This window comes from Podarcis raffonei, chromosome 1 (assembly GCF_027172205.1).
Source record: "Podarcis raffonei isolate rPodRaf1 chromosome 1, rPodRaf1.pri, whole genome shotgun sequence".
NCBI classification, from domain to species: Eukaryota; Metazoa; Chordata; class Lepidosauria; order Squamata; family Lacertidae; genus Podarcis; species Podarcis raffonei.
Window position 1 is genome coordinate 6,837,056 of NC_070602.1, and position 20,389 is coordinate 6,857,444.

General features: G+C 46.9%; 1 long non-coding RNA gene across 2 annotated transcripts in view; it reads right to left on the reverse strand.

Moving 5' to 3' along the window:
* LOC128416038 (uncharacterized) overlaps positions 1 to 20,389 on the reverse strand; it is an 86,811-nt gene that overhangs the window by 11,338 nt on the left and 55,084 nt on the right. Inside the window, exons 2-3 of one of the 2 annotated variants that reach the window (XR_008331123.1) lie at positions 19,308 to 19,526; positions 18,191 to 18,279 (exon numbers count right to left, since the gene is read on the reverse strand). This is a non-coding gene — a long non-coding RNA (uncharacterized LOC128416038). The remainder of the gene's footprint in view (positions 1 to 18,190; positions 18,280 to 19,307; positions 19,527 to 20,389) is intronic. The other variant, XR_008331124.1, reaches the window with a different exon arrangement.

A 20,389-nucleotide genomic window follows, 5' to 3' on the forward strand; every position in this document is an offset into this window, starting at 1 on the left:
AATGAATGTGCACGAGGACTTTCTTTTAAAAATTGTGAACTTCTGAAAATGTGGAGAACTGAACTTTTGCAGAATATTTTATTATTTTTGTAGCAGGGTGTGGAGAACTGAATTTAAGATTGGAAAAATAAGGAACTGGGAGGAACCGAAATGAGGAAGTTCGCCTGCACTTATTCCCTGCACACTCAGATACTGAATTCAGCTGACAGCATGTTATTCCTTTGTCAGACGTTTGTCACCTTAAGATAGGTGTGTGTTACTTTCGCTGAGCATCCAGTCTGAAGAAGACTTCTAGAGAACCTGCACGCTTGCTCGCAACCTGGGGATATTTCACCTGGTCCTTAATAAAGGGAGCTCTACCCGCAATGTATTGACACAGCCTAGCAGCCTACTAATAGAGTAATTGCTTATTAATACTTGCCAGCAGTTACGTGTGAATCTGGTCTTTTGTGTAAGCATCTTCAGTTACATCTATTCATTTTATTTATTAATTAAATTTCAATGCCGCCCCCTCACCCGAGGATCTATAGGGAGGCAAATATCTAATATAGGAGCAAACTTGAAGAGGGAGGCGTTCTATCTCTTGCCCCCCCCTTCCCCTTCCTCGGACCCCCACCAGCAACTCTGCCACCACCACCCCACCCCACATTTGTCCAAGCGCACCCTTGTCTTAATTGGAAACGCAACAATTGTTTAAAAAATGGCATTGTCCCTGAAAAGATTTAGTGAGGGATGAAGAAATCTCTTGAACCGAAGGCCATAATCTGCTGCTCCAGTTCCCTTGGCTGGGTTGATTCCTGAGGAGCACCATTCCCCCTCTGGCAATCCTCCCCGGCAACTTACGTCCCACCTAGAAAATCTCCTGGGATCCCTATATTATTCCCTGCTTTTCTCTCCCCGCACCCACCCTTCCTCCATTCAGCCCGAACAGAAGAACAAGGGACCAGGTTCCAAAAGGGCAGGGAGACATCAGGAGCCAGAAAAAACGCTTGAGAATAAGGTCAGGGCCTGACTCCTTCTGCCAACAGTTACCGGGGAGGGGGCTGCGGCCCCCCTCAACAGTGTTCAAAGGCTTTAGTGGGCTTTGTTCAACTGTGTAGGGATTAGGCCGGGCGGTCTGAGAATTTGCCTTCTAATTAAAAAGGATAAAAGATAGAAGTAGCATTAGAACTAAAACACCGCAATGATACTTCACAAGGTTGAGCTCCCTCTCTCTCTCTCTCTCTCTTTTTTAAACACACGCACACAAAACACTGTTAGTCACAAGACAATGTAAGAAGTCACCATCAGGCTTGCTTCATCCTTTTTTGTTTTCTGCTCAAATTTAAACAAGGGTGGGGGGAGAAAGAGAGAGAGAGAGAGAGAGAGAGAGAGAGAGAGAGAGAGAGAGAGAAGGGGAGGAAGAGAGAAAGCGGGGAAGGAAAAGTTTGGAAACTCTTCCCAGCTGTTCCTGTGTGAGGACAGAAGACTAATTGTATGGAAATGATCTGTTTACAGTGCGGGGTTTTTTTGTTCTTAAAACCTCTAGCGGGGTTAGGCGGGAGGGGGCATTTGCACCCCAGACGCTGCATTTAACGGGACGCACCTCAAAGGGAGACGGGGGCCCGTCAAAATGGGCTCACTACGAATTTAATTTGATTCGATTTACCTCCCTCTTAAATAATACATTCTCTGCACTTCTGCTGTGTGAACAGGCGCCAGCTCTCATTAACATCTTTGCCCAAATTGTGTCTGTGCCATATGGAATATGGGCTACGAGGTTTGGATGAACTGTTGTTTTGGGATCCTCTAGTTAGCTGTGAGCATTTTTTTGCCGGCGGGGGGTGGGGTGGGGCAGAGAGGGAACCAGGAGATCTTGGGCTTGAAGAGATGAAGATCTGGCCTCGGTCCTCCTGCTCGTTCATGTGACTGACCCCGACCTCAGGCTGATAAGATGCCCAGCTGAATTCAAGGCAGACCTATATGACTTTATGTATGGATTTATTTGTCTTTTTTGGACCAGGAAACAGGCCTGAAGAAGACAAACAGAGATGGTCGCTGGAATGTGAGCAACTGACACATAAAAACTGTTTATTTGTATGTCGTTTTTTCCATGTTCAAGGCAGCTCCCAACATAAGAAAGCTTACATTATTCACTCATGGCAAAATTTAAATAAGCTAATGAGAACATCTCCAGCCATTGAAGAGACAATAACATAAATCCATCTATGGATAATTCAGAATGAGGTCTAACAATAGAAATTCAAGAATGTAGTCTGGATTTATGTCAGGTTCCCAGGTTCCCAGCTTGATAACACAGTAAGCGTAGATAATAAAAAAGGAGGATTTATTGCAAAAACAAACAGATAGCTTCGGACGGCTCTAATGAAGCAGCATTACTCAAGATGACCCTTCTGAAGACTCCTTCCGGCCTCGCCAGCAGATATTGAACTTACAAACCTTACGTCTCTTGCTTTGCTTCCTATCTATCAGCCCTCCCATTCGCTTGCTCTTAGGACTGAGTGGATCAGCTCCCACCTCTTCCTTTTCTGAGAGGCTGTCTCTGAGTTCATTTGCTCCTGTTTGTGCTTCCTGCAAGCTTTGGCTGCGTTCTAGCCTGCTCTCAGCTACTACCTTATCTGCCGGCCCGTCAAGGTCAGGAAGTCTGCAGCTGCCAGCTCTCTCCTGCCTAACATCAAAGCCCCTGTTCTTGGCTGCTTTCTGCAGTTGGCTGCAAACCTTTGCTTTGAGCTGGCTCATTCCTGACAATTTACATCCAAAATAATGCATCTGCAAATCTTGACCCCCATCAACAGCCCCTAAAGAGTACCACACTCTGCTGTCCTCTAGACATCCTGAGGAGTAGAAGCCTGGAGTCAGACTTGTCCTTATCTTTCCAGGTCAGGTTCCGATAGTTTAGGCTTAGCAAGGAGCAGGTCTTGCAAGATGATAGTCTCTTCCCAATGCCATAGCTGTCAACTTACAGATTTGAAAATAAGGGACCAGCAGTCAAAATAAGGGACCTGCAGCCTCACCTGTTCCAAGCACTCCAGTCTTCCTGTCCTCCTGCAGTCTGGTCAAACTCATGCTGGGTAGCTTCGAGAACACTGTCCAACCAACTTTGTAACCAGAGGTTCAACTGAATAGAATCTGAATCACATGCACCACAAGGCCTATGCAGCCTCAACTTAAGATGGCTCCCCGGCCTGGCTTTGCACTGCAAAGTTTGCAGCAGCACGTGCAACAAAATGGCGTCCAGCATTCAAAAACCCCCTCAGCTTGCATTAACTAGCCACAGACAAGGCATCCAAGCTCCACCCCCCAGTCGTTCTTAGACTTCTTATTGGGTGAGCAACACAGCCAGGCAACACAGTTGGAGCCTCCCTCCTCCCTGGCCGGCAGGGAGGGAGGGAGAGGAGCTGCTTCCTTTGAAATTTAAGGGACATCATTTAAGGGACATTTAAGGGACATCCATCAATAAGGGACAGCAGCGGGACATGGCACTGGAATAAGGGACTGTCCCTTCAAATAAGGGACACTTGACAGCTATGCCCAATGCCCCCTTGGCTGTGGAACTGGGTCGCAGACTCCAAAAATCTATGCTAGAACTCTGTATAAGCCATTGGTGATGTTGTCCCAGGTACTATGGTTAAGCCCTGTGGTGCAGTTCTTTTGTGGGGAGAGGGCAAGGAACCCCAGAGTTGGCACAGCAGCCTAGGGCACTGAATTTTCCAGCTTTCAAATTCCAAAAATGAGGGGGGCCAAAAAGTTGTAACGTAACTTGGGGATTCAAAAATATTTTGGTTAAATTGATAGGTTAGTTTTGCTTGGTAAGTAAAATGTGCGTAAAATTGCACAGAAATCATTACAAATGGTTTCCAAGTTCATGCAGTTATTATACATTAATATCATTATTTACTACTACTACTACTACTATTATTATTATTATTATTATTATTATTATTATTATTATTATTTTGCATTACCTGACACTTTCAGAAGGTAGAATTAAAATCATTTGGTTTTTCTGAAAGCAGTTTATGTGCTTATTTGTCAAACATAGACTTACCAAGCTAAATGTTGCCCAGGCGCAAAAATAACAGCAGATTTAAATTCTTCATACCCAAAAACTTATTTTTAAGACCCTTAAGTGAAGAAATTTCACCCCCTAAAATGACACACCCTACTACGGCATCCCAAGGGCTGTCAGAGCAACCCTTGATCCCTGGTAGCTGTCCAGAATTTCATGGGCAAAGTGATGGAGAACATCAAGATAGCTGAGGAACTTCTCTAACACATAGAAATCTGGAGTTTGGTTCATATATTCTCCAACAGCCCCTGAAGACTGGACTTCCTTACACCTCCCTTTGCCCAGAAAAGGAGACCAAGGGCAGGGGAACTTTGTGCACCGCATGACTTTTCCTCATGAGGAACATCTGTTATCTGTTTTGAATAATTTCTTTTATGTAGGACAGGTGGGAAGTCAGAAGTCTTTCTTATCTTTCTCTTTCTTCTTCTTTCTCCCCCTCTTTCTGTTCTTTCCTTCTTTTGATTTCTTCTTTTTCTTCTTCTTCTTCTCCTCCTCCTCCTTCTCCTCCTCTCTCTCTTTGTTTTGTTTTCATTGGTGTTGTCTGCTCTGGGGTCCAAGGATCACGCACACATGAAGGTGATGGATGGTTGGTGAAGGACCCTGAGAGAGAGGCAGAGAATGGAAGATCTCCATGGGTGAGAGGCTGGGAGAAGAAAGGAGAGGTCCCAAGTGAGAGATGGGAGGGCCCATCTCTTTATGTGCATGACAAGGGTGAAGAGCAGGCTTCCTCAACCTTGGCCCTCCAGATGTTTTGAGACTACAATTCCCATCATCCCTGACCACTGGTCCTGCTAGCTAGGGATCATGGGGAGTTGTAGGCCAAAAACATCTGGAGGACCAAGTTTGAGGAAACCTAGTGAAGAGGTACCTTTGAGTGAGGACTCTGCCGTTTCTTTTCCTTTTCCTGTTTTTGTTTAGTTTCTTCTGTTCTATTGAGCACTCACACTTTACATTGTGGGTGCCCTTTGCAGGATCGCACGAGCTGCTTTGGACCTCAAGGAAGTTACCGGTTGTACGGGCTGGCCTGCCTCTCAGTGTTATTCTTTGGAGGTTCACACCCAGCCTCCGTTAGTCAATCTACACTGCTGGGAGGTGGGGCCAGTCCCATAAGTAGGGGGTGGAGTCAGCAGCAGCCAGGCAGTCGGCAGTCGTAGCTTCACCCACCCACCCTCCCACCCCTCCCTTTGTTTAATGTTTCTTGTTTGCAAGCTAACCTTTCTTCTTCCTGTTTAGCGGGCGCTGCTACGGTCTTTGACTGGTTGCTGTTGAAGAACCAGGAAGAAATTTTCCTGCATTGGCAGGTTTCGTCTTCCCCGTAGCAATTCATCACAACTTTGGCAGTTTAAGGCCTTGGGCGGAATCCTTTCGTCTTCCCTAAAATGGGGGGGGGCATGAAGTGGTGACTCAACCCCTCCCCCCTGTGGCAGCGATTCCAGGGTCCCCCTTAAAGGGGTTGTAATATGGGTGCCACTGGCCATACACTGAAAGGTTGTCAGTGAACTACCCTGCGTGCGGGGATATGGGGGGACTGCGTGCATACACATGCATCTTGCAGGTCACCCCCATATACCATTTACCCTGGGGAGCCCCCAGTTCCCCCAGTTGGGGGCTGGGAGGGATACACGCCCAATGCCTAAGCCAAGGTCTTCCTACATTTGAAAGTTTAATAAAGTTGTGGCCAAATTTTAATTCCATAACACGTTGCCACGAGTCATTATTCCTTTCTGGTGGTCCCTAGGGGCTGGGGCGGTCGCCGCCTGGTCACGCAATGTATTATGGGAAAGCTTTAATGAAATATTATGGGGAATGAAAGGAACAGCATCCTGCACTCACGGTCGCCAAGCAGTTTCTTCAATGGGAAGCCCTCAAGGAGAACATGAGCACAACAGGGTTTGTTTAGCAGCCTCTTTTAACATTGATTAATTCTCTGAGTTATAGTTGATTGCGTTTAAATTAAATTGGTTAATTGAATTGTGTGCATTATGGTTTATGACTGCATTCGAATTTAGCGGATCAGATGAATTCTCTGTCACAGTTGATTAATTGATTGCACTTGACTATACAGTCATGCCTCATGTTATGTTTGCATCATGATACGTTTTTTCAGGTTACGTCCCGCAGTGACCCAGAAGTACCGGAAAGGGTTACTTCCGGGTTTCGCCGCATGCGCAGAAGCGCAAATGACATCACGCGCATGCGCAGAAGCACTGAATCGCAACCCGCGCATGCGCAGACGCGCCGCTGCGGGTTGCTCTCTTTTCATGTTGTGAACGGGCCTCCTGAATGGATCCCGTTCGCAACCAGAGGTACCACTGTAGTTGATTAACTGAATTTGCATTTATAAAAAAACTAAACTAAACTAAAACAAAGGTGCTTATCTTCTTTGCTTTTAGGTGATGTACACATTTGTCGCAGCAGACATCGACCTAGAAAAGAGAGAAGGGGCAAATGCCGCTTTTGAAATGGTTCAGGCTGTCAGCAGCTTTTATAAATACTTGCAAAAAAGAATAATAGTTAAGTAAAAATAACGTAACCTATTAATCTAGACTTTTAATCAATTCATAAAGTGAATATTGCCATGGATGTCCATAGAAATTTCTTTTCTTTTGAGGGGGAATAAAACCCAGAAAGAGGAGAAGGATTAGTTTCTCTCACACACAAACAAAAAATGAGAAGAATTGTGTTTGTACATTTTTGCCTCATATCTCAGGTTCTAATAACTTTCTCTTTTTAAAAACTGAAAAGCTAGGACTCTGGGGATTATGGTTCATCCGGGCGGAGAGGGGAGAGTACTGCCCCCATTGCGGATGTCCATGAGCCCTACTTGCTATTAATGGATGCTATTGCTTTTTTATCACCACTTAGAAGCTCCAAGCTTGTAATCCATTTCCCCGCTTCTTCTTCTTTAGTTTAAAGGTGGGTTGTGTCTGCAAAGAGTGCGGAGCTCAACCTTCTGTGGGTGCCTGCAAAGCTGTTTCCGTGTCCCCCCCCCCCTGTGTGTTTTATGTATTTATTTATAAATGTCACTTACATCCTTCTCTTCCTCCGAAACCTTGCAAAGTGGTCCAAGCAACATCTTCCCATCCAAGAAGCCGACAGAGCCAGCCCTGTTTAGCCGCATCGTAGTTCTGAAGGTGATGCATGCAGACTCCAGCAAATTAGCAGCGGAACAACAGGATGGGAGGAAAGGAACCTGAGGAAGAAGAGGGGGGGGGGAGGAAAAACCAAACCGACCAGCTTCGTGACGTAACGTGAGACGTGTGAGAATGAAGAGGCCATTCCTTTTGCACTTGCATGTGCAACCAGAGCTACACTGCTCTGGAAGCTCGGAGGGCTGTGACACAACCCTCCCACCTTGGCCCCTCAAAGTGCAATTTCGATAATGCTGTCAGCCACTCATGGAGAAGTGTTCACCTCCAGGTCCTTCTTCAGAAAAGGTGGCTTGGGCTTATTGCCAAGAGCATAAGTAGGCAAACCAAGGCCCAGGGGCTGGATCCGGCCCAATCGCCTTCTAAATCCGGCCCGCGGACGGCCCGGGAATCAGTGTGTTTTTACATGAGTAGAATGTGTGCTTTTATTTAAAATGCATCTCTGGGTTATTGGTGGGGCATAGGAATTTTTTCATATATTTTTTTCGAAAATATAGTCCGCCCCCCACAAGGTCTGAGGGACAGTAGACTGGCCACCTGTGAAAACGTTTGCTGACCCCTCGCCAAGAGAAGAAGAAGAAGAGGAGGAGGAGGAGGAGGAGGAGGAGTTTGGATTTGATATCCCACTTTATCACTACCCAAAGGTGTCTCAAAGCAGCTAAAAATCTCCTTTCCCTTCCTCCACCACAACAAACACTCTGTGATGTGAGTGGGGCTGAGAGACTTCAGAGAAGTGTGACTAGCCCAAGGTCACCCAGCAGCTGCATGTGGAGGAGCGGGGAAGCGAACCCGGTTCACCAGATTACGAGTCCACCGCTCTTAACCACTACACCACACTGGCTGGAATTGTGAGGCCAAAACAAACACCTTATTCAGGGAGCAGGCAGGTCACAACTGCCTCTTCTTGACAAGGTTGGTCTCAATGGACATGTACCCTCCAACATTCCTCAGATGGAAATAGGGACATATTATAAATGCAATAAATAAATACATAAAGAGAGAGCATCCGAAATTAGGGCACTTCTTGGCTGCTGCTAATTTCAGGTAGGATTCTATTGTGCGCCAGCAAATTCAAGATGTGCAATTAGAGCTGGTTGGGTGTTCTGTCCCAGAAAGGTCTTCTCTGAAAGATCAGGAAAGAGATGAGGAAATGCCCAGGGAAACAGTTGGTGCTTGCTCTGATGCAACATCATCTCTTCTCCCCACAAACAAATCAGAGCGGATGCTGCTTTAAATAGCCAACATCCTCTAAGCTCCCTGCAAGCAAATCAGGGTGAGTGATGAATAATCAGGCTGCCTTTTTATTGCCTGGGGAAATAAAACGCTATTTGCCGGGTGTCGAAAGGATAATAATGAGTCACCGAGAAAGGCAGACAGGAGACAACTTTGCAAACGGTGAGGTGCCACCCCCGAAAAGGCCCTCTGCCATGTTGCCACCCAGGATACTTTAGAAAGTGGCAACATTTATGGGAGAGTGTCAGATAGTCAGTGGGGCAGTTAGGTAATTTTAGATGCCAGACCTAGGCCACATTCACACCACACATTTAAAGCACTTTAAACAGTCATGTCTTCCCCCAAATGATTTGGGGAGCTATAAGTTGTGAAGGGATACATTTAAATCAAAGCTAAAACCCTAACAAATGTACACTTGTGACAATGACCCAGTCACCCACCTGAGAAAGCCTGTTTGGCGGGGGGGGGATGTTTTCAGTTGCTTCCCTGGGGTGCAGATAGTGGGTATCTGTTGTATTTCTTGACGAATATTCCACAGAATAGGGGCCACCCCAAAGAGAGCCCTGCTCCAAGTTACTTTCTGGTATCTTTCGAATTTGCAGAAGAAGCTCTCCCTCAGACAGCACTCACCTACGGCATGGGCAGTGTTACATTCTGCTAGTAGTTCGCCCCTCCAAGCAATGTAGCCAACACATTCTGCACCAACAGCGACCTACGGACCATCCGCAAGGGGTGCATAGCCTTATATTCTCCTTTAATGAATCTTACAAACATTACGCTAATATGCATCTCCTATTTTTATTGGTTTTTGTGCACTCCTTCTTATAGTTTTGGAACTTTGACCATCCACGTTTGTGTTTGCGTGATTACCGTACTTCCACACATACACACAGGTGAGTGATGGGATAGCAAAGCGGCCTTTGAGGATACAGAGAAGTTTGCCATCTCCGAAATAAATCCCTGCTGCTTATCGGAGTTATTGAGAGATAATATGATCGCCGTAACACTTGTCCAGCAAATGGAAATCCTTGAAAGGCTTGTGTGTAATGTTTTCATTCTCCCCCTTCCCCTGTCCCCCCTTCTCTTTTTTTGGCCTTCAGAATATCATCTTGAAAACACACCAGCCCTCAAACAGATTCCTTTGTCTGTTCGCCAGGTTGGAGTCTTTCCACTGGCTCTGAATCGAAGGCACCTTGGTCTGATTTTGAACGCTGCCATCTCTCAGGATGGCAAGCAGAGATGGAACGTCGGCTCTGTGCCTTAACCTAACCCCGGATTTCTCCTTGGCAAAGGGATGCCAGGATTGCCAAATGACTTGGGAGAACAGGGGGTGGTGTAGGGGAATCAAGGATGGTGCTTTAGTGATACGGGCAACCGTCTCCCAGCGATTGAGTTGGGAAGGGCGCAAGTCTCCCCGTTCCTTTCGAGTCTCCAATTTGGGCAACGACCAAGGTCACAAGTTCAACAGTCAGGGCTTTATCCTCTCCGCCAAGCCCTTGCTAGAGTGCTTGGCTTTGATCTGAAGAACGAGACTCAGCTCCCTCTGAACTTGAGTCCAAGATGGTGACGGGCAAAGTCTTGGCTTTCACTCCGCCTTGGCTGGCCTGACTGGAGGTTAGATGAAATACTTGTCTGACCCAGACAACAACAACAAAAAAAGCCCAGTCCTTGCCAGTTGTGTTAATAAAAAATGGGAGGGGGAGATCAGAGACATTATCACCAGTAGCACTGCCATACATACACAATGTCTTCATTTCCACTTTAAACAGAGTCACCCCTTTGAACACACAGTTGCCTTGGACCGACCCTGCTTCAGTTAAAGTCAAGATCAAATTTTTCACATTGGCTTCCAGTGTGTGTGGCGGGGGGCGGGGGGGGCGGGGACTCAAACCACACACTTTCTTTTGAAACAACTCACTTGACTAGTTAGCACATGTGGCCTTTTATTCCAATGATGAACAAGGCTCCTGGCTCCCACATAAGAGCACTCCTGGCATGCCGTAAGAAAGTAAGGAGAGCTCTGCTGCTGGATCAGGCCAAAGGACCATCGAGCCCTGTATCCTGGTCTCACAGCAGCCAACCTGAATCGGGATAGGACTAAGCCAGAGAGATAGTCCCATCACTTCCTGGCAAATAGAAGGGGAAGAAATGGAGGCAGTGAGAGATTTTACTTTCTTGGGCTCCATGATCACTGCAGATGGTGACAGCAGCCACAAAATTAAAAGACGCCTGCTTCTTGGTAGAAAAGCAATGACAAACCTAGACAGCATCTTTAAAAGTAGAGACATCACCTTGCCAACAAAGGTCCGTATAGTTAAAGCTATGGTTTTCCCAGTAGTAATGTATGGAAGGGCTGGGCTGGATGAATCCCAAGCCGGAATTAAGATTGCCGGAAGAAATATCAACAACCTCAGATATGCAGATGACACAACCTTGATGGCAGAAAGTGAGGAGGAATTAAAGAACCTTTTAATGAGGGTGAAAGAGGAGAGCGCAAAATATGGTCTGAAGCTCAACATCAAAAAAACGAAGATCATGGCCACTGGGCCCATCACCTCCTGGCAAATAGAAGGGGAAGAAATGGAGGCAGTGAGAGATTTTACTTTCTTGGGCTCCATGATCACTGCAGATGGTGACAGCAGCCACGAAATTAAAAGACACCTGCTTCTTGGGAGAAGGGCAATGACAGGCCTAGACAGCATCTTGAGAAGTAGAGACGTCACCTTGCCAACAAAGGTCCGTATAGTTAAAGCCATGGTTTTCCCAGTAGTGATGTATGGAAGTGAGAGCTGGACCATAAAGAAGGCTGATCGCCAAAGAATTGATGCTTTTGAATTATGGTGCTGGAGAAGACTCTTGAAGACCCATGGACAGCAAGAAGATCAAACGCATCCATTCTTAAGGAAATCAGCCCTGAGTGCTCACTGGAAGGACAGATTGTGAAGCTGAGGCTCCAGTACTTTGGCCACCTCATGAGAAGAGAAGACTCCCTGGAGAAGACACTGATGCTGGGAAAGATGGAGGGCACAAGGAGAAGGGGGTGACAGAGGACGAGATGGTTGGATAGTGTTTTCAAGGTTACCAGCATGAGTTTGACCAAACTGCAGGAAGTAGTGGAGGACAGAGGTGCCTGGCGTGCTCTGGTCCATGGGGTCACGAAGAGTCGGACACGACTAAACGACTAAACAACAACAAATGTATGGAAGTGAGAGCTGGACCATAAAGAAGGCTGATCGCCGAAGAATTGATGCTTTTGAATTATGGTGCTGGAGGAGACTCTTGAGAGTCCCATGGACTGCAAGAAGTTCAAACCTCTCCATTCTTAAGGAAATCAGCCCTGAGTGCTTACTGGAAGGACAGATCCTGAAGCTGTGGCTGCAATACTTTGGCCACCTCATGAGAAGAGAGGACTCCCTGGAAAAGACCCTGATGTTGGGAAAGATGGAGGGCACAAGGAGAAGGGGACGACAGAGGACGAGATGGTTGGATAGTGTTCTTGAAGCTACCAGCATGAATTTGACCAAACTGCGGGAGGCTGTGGAAGACAGGAGTGCCTGGCGTGCTCTGGTCCATGGGGTCACAAAGAGTCGGACACGACTAAATGACTAAACAACAACAACAACAAGCCAGAGAGAACACCACATGCCTGTTGGATCAATCCATCAACCTCTGATGGGTGATTTAGGAGGATTGGGTCCGGCATCACTTTCGCTGCCCGGGTGTGCCATTATCCATTCTCAGCAGAGTTACATCTCAACTCAGCTCCTTCCTTGGAAGTGTCTTCAAGGTTGAAGGTACACACAGTTGTCAATAAACACTCACTGATGCCATAAAGATTCAGTCAAGTGTAGAGGTTTACTTGACAGGTATAAAAGCATATTGGTAGCCAATATACACAGTCATTCCTTGGTTTTCGAACAGCTCAGTTCTCGAACGTTTTGGCTCCCGAACGCCGCAAACCCAAAAGTGACTGTTCCGGTTTGCGAACTATTTTTGGAAGCCGAACGTCCGATGGGGCTTCCGATTGGCTGCATTAGCTTCCTGCAGCCAATCAGAAGGCGCGCTTTGGTTTCCGAATGTTTTGGAAGTCGAACAGACTTCCGGAACGGATTCCGTTCGGCTTTCAAGGTATGACTGTACAGACGTTCACCCCTGTCATGATCAAGGCATGCTTAGAATACAACAGGAGACCAAGACTCTCTCTCTCTCCACTTCTCTCGCCGCAAGAGACTCACAACAAGTTAGAACAAGTTGCACAGAAGCATTGTTATCAGTACTTCCTGTCATACTGCGCGCATCCAAAGAACAGTTCTCACAGAAAGCTTCATTGCACAGACAAAACAAACTCAGCCTTCTGCTGCTTCTTGAAACTTCTGCCCTGTTCTCTGTTTCTGGAACAAATTATTCTCACACACAGAGAGAATATCCAACTATGCCTGCCTACCCTCCAACATTCCTCAGATGACAGCAGGGACAATTCATTCTACATCAGTGTCCCCTCCCCTGGGTCATCTATTTACACCCACTGTCAATGAATATGGGGAAAGGGTGGGGCTGGCTGAGTTGGCCCCATGGCTGTTATCAAGAGGCGTATGTAACAATACCGTGCCGGCAGTTGTCTTGGTTATATGTGGGAGCCTTAGAATACCAAAACTGTGAGGCTTCCATCAGCCCACCTTGAGCATCAGAAGAGGCACCCATGCCAGATGTTTGCAATGTAGCACTTCTCCACCAGCAATGTGGTCTCTATGGTTGGTGGCTATGACTGCAGAAGGGCCCTGCCCCCTCCCCAAGGGTCCCACTATGCTACCGTGAGGGGCCGTGACGCCGACGCCACCTCCTCTTCCCCACTTGCAGAATTCGAGAAGACATCGTGAGAAGTCAGGATGGCTTAAGGGTTTTCATGACCCTGCTCTGGAGGATAGGACTCAAACCCATGGCTTCAAGTTACAAGAAAGGAGATTCTGACTAAACATCAGGGGAAATTTTCTGAGAGGAAGAGCAGTCTCCCTCAGGAGGTGGTGGACTCTCCTTCCTTAGAAGTTTTTAAGAAGAGGTTGGATGGTCATCTGTTGTGGATGTACGTTTCCGAGCACAATTCAAAGTGATAGTGCTGACCTTTAAAGCCCTAAATGGCCTCAGTCCAGTATACCTGAAGGAGCGTCTCCACCCCCATTGTTCTGCCCGGACACTGAGGTCCAGCTCTGAGGGCCTTCTGGCAGTTCCCTCACTGCAAGAAGCCAAGTTACAGGGAACCAGGCAGAGGGCCTTCTCGGTGGTGGCACCCGCCCTGTGGAACGCCCTCCCACCAGATATCAAAGAGAACAACAACTACCAGACTTTTAGAAGACATCTGAAGGCAGCCCTGTTTAGGGACGCCTTTAATGTTTGATATATTACTGTATTTTAATATTTGCTTGGAAGCCGCCCAGAGTGGCTGGGGAAGCCCAGCCAGATGGGCAGGGTATAAATAAATGATGATGATGATGATGATGATGATAATGTATTTATATCCCACCCTCCCCAGCCAAAGCGGGGCTCAGAGCAGCTAACAACAGTAAAATAATACAACATTCTAAAATCATTTCATTATAAAATCAGTTCAAATCAAATTCATGGGCTACAGTTCTGTGAGGATTGCCAAAGGAGGGGGTCAGGCTGTGCCCTGGCCAAAGGCCTGGTGGAACAGCTCTGTCTTGCAGGCCCTGCGGAAAGATGTCAAATCCCGCAGGGCCCTAGTCTTTTGTGACAGAGCGTTACACCAGATTGGGTCCACAGCCGAAAAAGCCCTGGCTCTGATTGAGGCCAGCCTAACCTCCCTGTGGCCCGGGATCTCCAAGATGTTTTTGTTTGAAGACTGTAAGGTCCTCCGTGGGACATACCAGGAGAGGTGATCCCATAGGTACGAGGGTCCTAGGCCGTATAGGGCTTTAAAGGTTAAAACCAGCACCTTAAACCAGATCCTGTACTCCACCAGGAGCCAGTGCAGCTGGTATAGCACTGGGTGAATGTGATCCCGCAGCAAAGACCCCGTAAGGAGTCTCGCTGCGGCATTCTGCACCCGCTGGAGTTTCTGATGATGCTCTAGCTGAGATTCCTGCATTGCAGGCGGTTGGACTGTGTGACTCTTGGAGTCATCAACAAGCTTGCTCCATCTTCCATGGTACAGCCCTTGAGATATTTGAAGATGGCTCTCATATCTCCTCTCTGTCTCCTTTTCCCCAGGCTAAACATACCCAGCTCCTTCAACCGCTCCTCATCCATCTGGGAGTCCAACAGTTATCTCAGTTGGTTAGAGCGTGATGCTGAGAATGCCGGGGTCGTGGGTTTGATCCCCGTACAGACCACCTGCATATTCCTGCCTTGCAGAGGGTTGGACTAGACGACCCTTGGGGTCCCTTCTACGATTCTGTGATCTGAAGGGCCCACAGCGTAGCCACCCCTGGGGTGATCCTGGGTTAGAACCGGAAAGCTTTGGCCTCCCCTTCTGTGGAACGGTTGCAAAGATCAAGCTGTTCACCTGGCATACAAACAAGGTATTAAAAGCAATTCTGGGTGTTTATTGCTGGCGTGGAAACTCTCCATGGTGAGGATCAGAAGGGATGGCATAGTAACCAGAGCTCTGTGCTACAGGAGAGCGAGAGAAAGCGTTATCGCAAGCAAAGGCCTGGGGAGGTGCAGATAAGCAAGAACATAGACTGCTCAGTCCCATTAAAGTTTGTCATGCACCAAATGTTTGTGGGGGGGGGGGAGAACTGAAGTAGAACAAGGGGATTTCTGGACGGCCTTAACTTCAAGGATGTAAAATGAAGCTGAAAGGAATTTGCTCCCCTTACCTTTCCCCCCCACCCCCCAAAAATAATAATAATCCAAATTTCATCTATATTTCTGAAAAGAATGTTTTTATTCATTTTTTCAAATAACCGTAACATGATGATACAGCCCATAGCAAACCAACAGAAAACAAACAAACCAAAATTGGGGCAGAGATTCCAGGAAAAGGGATAACAACCTGGGACATCGTAGGAGTGAGGACCTGACTTTACACTCACACATACGTTGGCTGAAGATGCCAGAGATCAGCTAAGCAAGTCTTTTGATATCCTTCTGGTCATCTTGGTGGTCTTTGATCTAAGGCATGGGTAGCGGGTGGCGCTGTGGGTTAAACCACAGAGCCTAGGACTTGCCAATCAGAAGGTCGGCGGTTCGAATCCCCGCGACAGGGTGAGCTCCCGTTGCTTGGTCCCTGCTCCTGCCAACCTAGCAGTTTGAAAGCACATCAAAGTGCAAGTAGATAAATAGGTACCGCTCCAGCAGGAAGGTAAACGGTGTTTCCGTGCGCTGCTCTGGTTCGCCAGAAGTGGCTTAGTCATGCTGGCCACATGACCTGGAAGCTGTACGCCGGCTCCCTCAGCCAATAAAGAGAGATGAGCGCCGCAACCCCAGAGGCGGTCAGAGACTGGACCTAATGGTCAGGCGTCACTTTACCTTTATGGGTAGGCAAACTAAGGCCTGGGGGCCGGATCCAGCCCAATCACCTTCTCAATCCGGCCCGCAAACGTTCCAGGAATCAGCGTGTTTTCACATGTGTAGAATGTGTCCTTTTATTTAAAATGCATCTCTGGGTTATTTGTGGGGCCATAGGAATTCGTTCTTTTTTCTTTCTTTCTTTTCAAAATATAGTCCGGCCCCCACACAAGGTCTGAGGGACAGTGGACCGGCCCCTTGCTCAAAACGTTTGCTGACCCCTGATCTACAAAATTAACTAACACAACAGAACTGTACCAAACTTTGTAAACTGAGTGATATGCACTGGACTCGTCAATTTCTCCACCAGGGCTTAAGAATATAAGATGAGCCTGCTGGGTCAGGGCCCATATAGTCTAGCATCTGACAATATTCCATACCCTGTTGAGTTATGCAGTCAATGAAAGACCACCCAATACTTGGCTATCTCTTTGAAGGTGAAATATTCTGCAAATATTCTCTGGATGTGTGGATAATATTAGATCCTTAGCATCTGCATTTGACAGCCACAGATTTCGTGGTAGCTCCTAGGTGGCTGCTGCAGTGGACATATAACAGTATCAGATCCATGACTTGCAGTAGAATTGCCTGGATTTTAGATTACCTTCATTCATCCATTCATTTAGCCAATCGAGAGAGCAGAAATTCACATTTTGAGAACTGCTTCTGACTCCAAAATGCGAATGCTGGATTTTGAGGCTAGCTTTCAACAACAAAAATATAGCTTGCAAAATTTGAAATGTCATAAAGTGGCTGGGGCAACCCTGCCAGATGGGCGGGGTATTATTATTATTATTATTATTATTATTATTATTATTATTATTACAGTGGTACCTCGGGTTACAGAATCTGCTTCAGGTTACAGAATCTGCTAACCCAGAAATAGTACCTCAGGTTAAGAACTTTGCTTCAGGATGAGAACAGAAATCGCGCGGCGGCGGCAGCAGGAGGCCCCATTAGCTAAAGTGGTACCTCAGGTTAAGAACAGTTTCAGGTTAAGAACGGACCTCCAGAACGAATTAAGTACTTAACCCGAGGTACCACTTTATTATTACTATTATTATACCACTTCTAAGAGGGGTCACCTGCATCTTCACCATCCCAGTTCTTCAGCAAATCTTGATTCTGTCTGGGCTGTCATTGGGCCCAAACTACGGTACATGTTAGATTTATATTGCATGTCTTTCACCAAAGAATTCTGGAAACTGTAGTTTGTTCTGGGTTCTGGGAACTGTAGCTCTGTGAGAGGTAAACTACATTTCCCAGGCTTCTTTTGGGGATGAAGTGTGCTTTAAATGTATGGTGTAGATGCAACTATAGTAACAAAAGCATCCAAAGGACATCAGGTTGGGGAAAGCCAGTGTGGTGTAGTGGTTAGAGGGTTGGACTATGACCTGGGAGACCAGGGTTTGAATCTGCACTCAGCCTTGAATCTCACAAGGATGACCTTGGGCCAGGCCTAGCCTACCTCACAGGGTAGTTGTGAAGATAAAATGTGGAGGAAGAGAACCATATGCACCATCTTGAGGAAAAAGGGGTATATTGATGTTGTGGTTGGCATTTCTCTGTCTCAAGAGACAATGAAATGGACTTCCAAGAGGCACCATCCAACCATCTTAGGGATTCCACTCTGGATTTATGTAAGGTTTACTCCTGAGCTTTTTCTTCTCTTGAAGGTGTCCCACAAGACAGTGGAGGTTCAGGATCAGAGTTTTCCTTCTCCTAGATGGGCTCCTAGATGGAGAGCCAGTGTGGCGTAGTGGTTAAGAACAGTGGACTCGTAATCTGGTGAACCGGGTTCGCTTCCCCGCTCCTCCACATGCAGCTGCTGGGTGACCTTGGGCCAGTCACACTTCTCTGAAGTCTCTTGGCCCCACTCACCTCACAGAGTGTTTGTTGTGGGAGAGGAAGGGAAAGGAGAATGTTAGCCGCTTTGAGACTCCTTAGGGTAGTGATAAAGCAGGATATCAAATCCAAACTCTTCTTCTTCTTCTCCCTTCCCAGGTGGAAGAGCCCCACCTGCCCCTATATAGATATAATAAATCATAAATAAATGAAGTCTTCTGTCTCGCACCCACAAATTTCGCTACAGGCCTATGAACGGTTCTCAGCTAGACTTGTTTTGGCCCTTCATGGATCTCTGTTGCTTATTTTATCGCCCCGTTTGTACAAATAACAGTATCAAGAGACAATGTCACCGTGGGCAACTCACCTTCCAACACAGTGCTCTTGGCTACTGCAAATAACCCTCCCCGTCGTCGGTTAAGATCAAGTTGTCTCTGTGTTTCTCCGCGCAGCTGTCTGAAACAAACATGAAGGGGAAAACACTCTTTGGCACACTGAAACCATGAAATGCATGCAAAAAAAACAACAACAACCCAGGACTTAATTAAAATTGCCTTTTCAAATTATGCTGCTGGAAGAGGGCAAAGTAACCGCATCCCGAATTGTTCCAACACTGCTGGAGCCCAGCGAAAACTCCATTCATCCTATGTATGGGATGCTACAACATCAAAGGGAAACATTTAGCCCCCTCCCCAACACACACACCAAAAAAAAAAAAAGGCATTTCTTGTCTTTTTGTGCTGTGTAAATCATCTCCAGCATTGGAGCCATTGTCTCCTCTCCCTACATCTGAAGCCTCCTGCGGGAAAGTAGCAGCGAATCGAATCTGAGCATGTAAATCAGGTGGCAGGGGGAAAGGGGGGGATTGGTCTTGCAGCTGGTGATGTCATGGTGGTGACATCATCCACAGGACCTATGGACCATGGAGTAGTGATGGTCTACTGAACTGGAGCGGGAGATGACCAAAAAACAATGAAGCCGTGGGCTTAAGCCAGGGCTGGGGAGATGAAGCAACATGAACCTGCCTGATGAGAATTAGTGCCCCTCCAGTCTAGGGATGGGGAGAAGTTTGGTTCTGCTTGCATTTTGCAGCGAAGTTACGAAATCCGAACTGTGTTTGGAAGGTTGAGGTACTTCCACCATAAAATGTGGAAGCTTTACTCTCGGTCTAGGAGATGCACCCGTTAGGTCCCTTCTGGCTTTCTGCCCTTTCCAGCACTGATATCCTCCTGCTGCTACCAATCTGGTATTTACCACCAACATATGACGGTAGAATAAGCCCTTGAAAAGGCTGGGCAAGAGGGGAGACCCACCCAGAGAGTAAATTCTCTTTTTCAGAAGGGATTGGTGGGTGGGTGTATGTTTTCACCCCCTGAAATAAATCTCCCAGAGCTTTCCAGCCTAGAGAAAGCTTAAAGACAGTCAATGGAGAACAGGGAGAGGAAATGACAAAACATTATGACAGGGGACACTGTAAAACAGACATTGTGGAAATCAGCCGAGAGCAGAACAGGTTTGATGTCAGTCACCGTGTGGGAGTTCATGTCAAGAATAAGATTATTTTCTTTCTAAAGGAAACGCCATTGTAACAGCTCAACTGAGATGGAGAAATCCCTCACCACGCTCCTGACTCAGAATTCTCAAATTCACGCGGAGGTTTTCAAACAGAAAAAGGTACGTCCAAGTGCAGTCCTGGAACCTGTCTAAAAACAGCAAGGGCAAGCCTGAAATCAATGAAGTGGAGAGCACCTCTGAGCATGCACAGAGGGCCGTTGCCTTCGCTGCTGGATTTGTCATGTCTAAGCCGAAGCAACGTTGCAGTTGCCTCCGCTTCGCCTGACCCCTTTCTCTGATACTCACTCTGCCATTGCAGTGGTACCTCGGGTTAAGTACTTAATTTGTTCCAGAGGTCCGTACTTAACCTGAGGTCTGTTCCTAACCTGAAACTGTTCTTAACCTGAAGCACCACTTTAGCTAATGGGGCCTCCTGCTGCCGCTGCGCTGCCGGAGCACGATTTCTGTTCTCATCCTGAAGCAAAGTTCTTAACCCGAGGTACTATTTCTGGGTTAGCGGAGTCTGTAACCTGAAGTGTATGTAACCTGAAGCGTATGTAACCCGAGGTACCACTGTACTCATTTAGAATTAGAAAAATTCCCTAAGTTATGTGATGGACAGGAACAAGAAAAGACAAGACAAGGTGACATGACAAGGAGTTTATAAAATAATGAAAGGCCCAGAGAAAGAGGACAGAGGGGAGTTTTTCTCTCTTTCTCTTAACACTAGAAGTCATAGGCATCCAATGAAACAGAATGTTGGACAATTCAGGCCAGATCAAAGAAAGTACTTCTTTGTGCATCATGTAGTTAAACTATGGAACTCACTTCCACTGGAGGCAGCAATGTTCACCAACCTGGTTGGCTTTCAAAGTGTTGGTTGGCAGGCTTCCCATAGGCATCTGATTTGCCACTGTGAAAACAGGATGCTGGACTGGATGAGCCATGGGCCTGATCTGGCAGCAGGTTCTTTTCCTGTTGTTATGGCAAATTGGGGAGTCTGTGCCCCTAT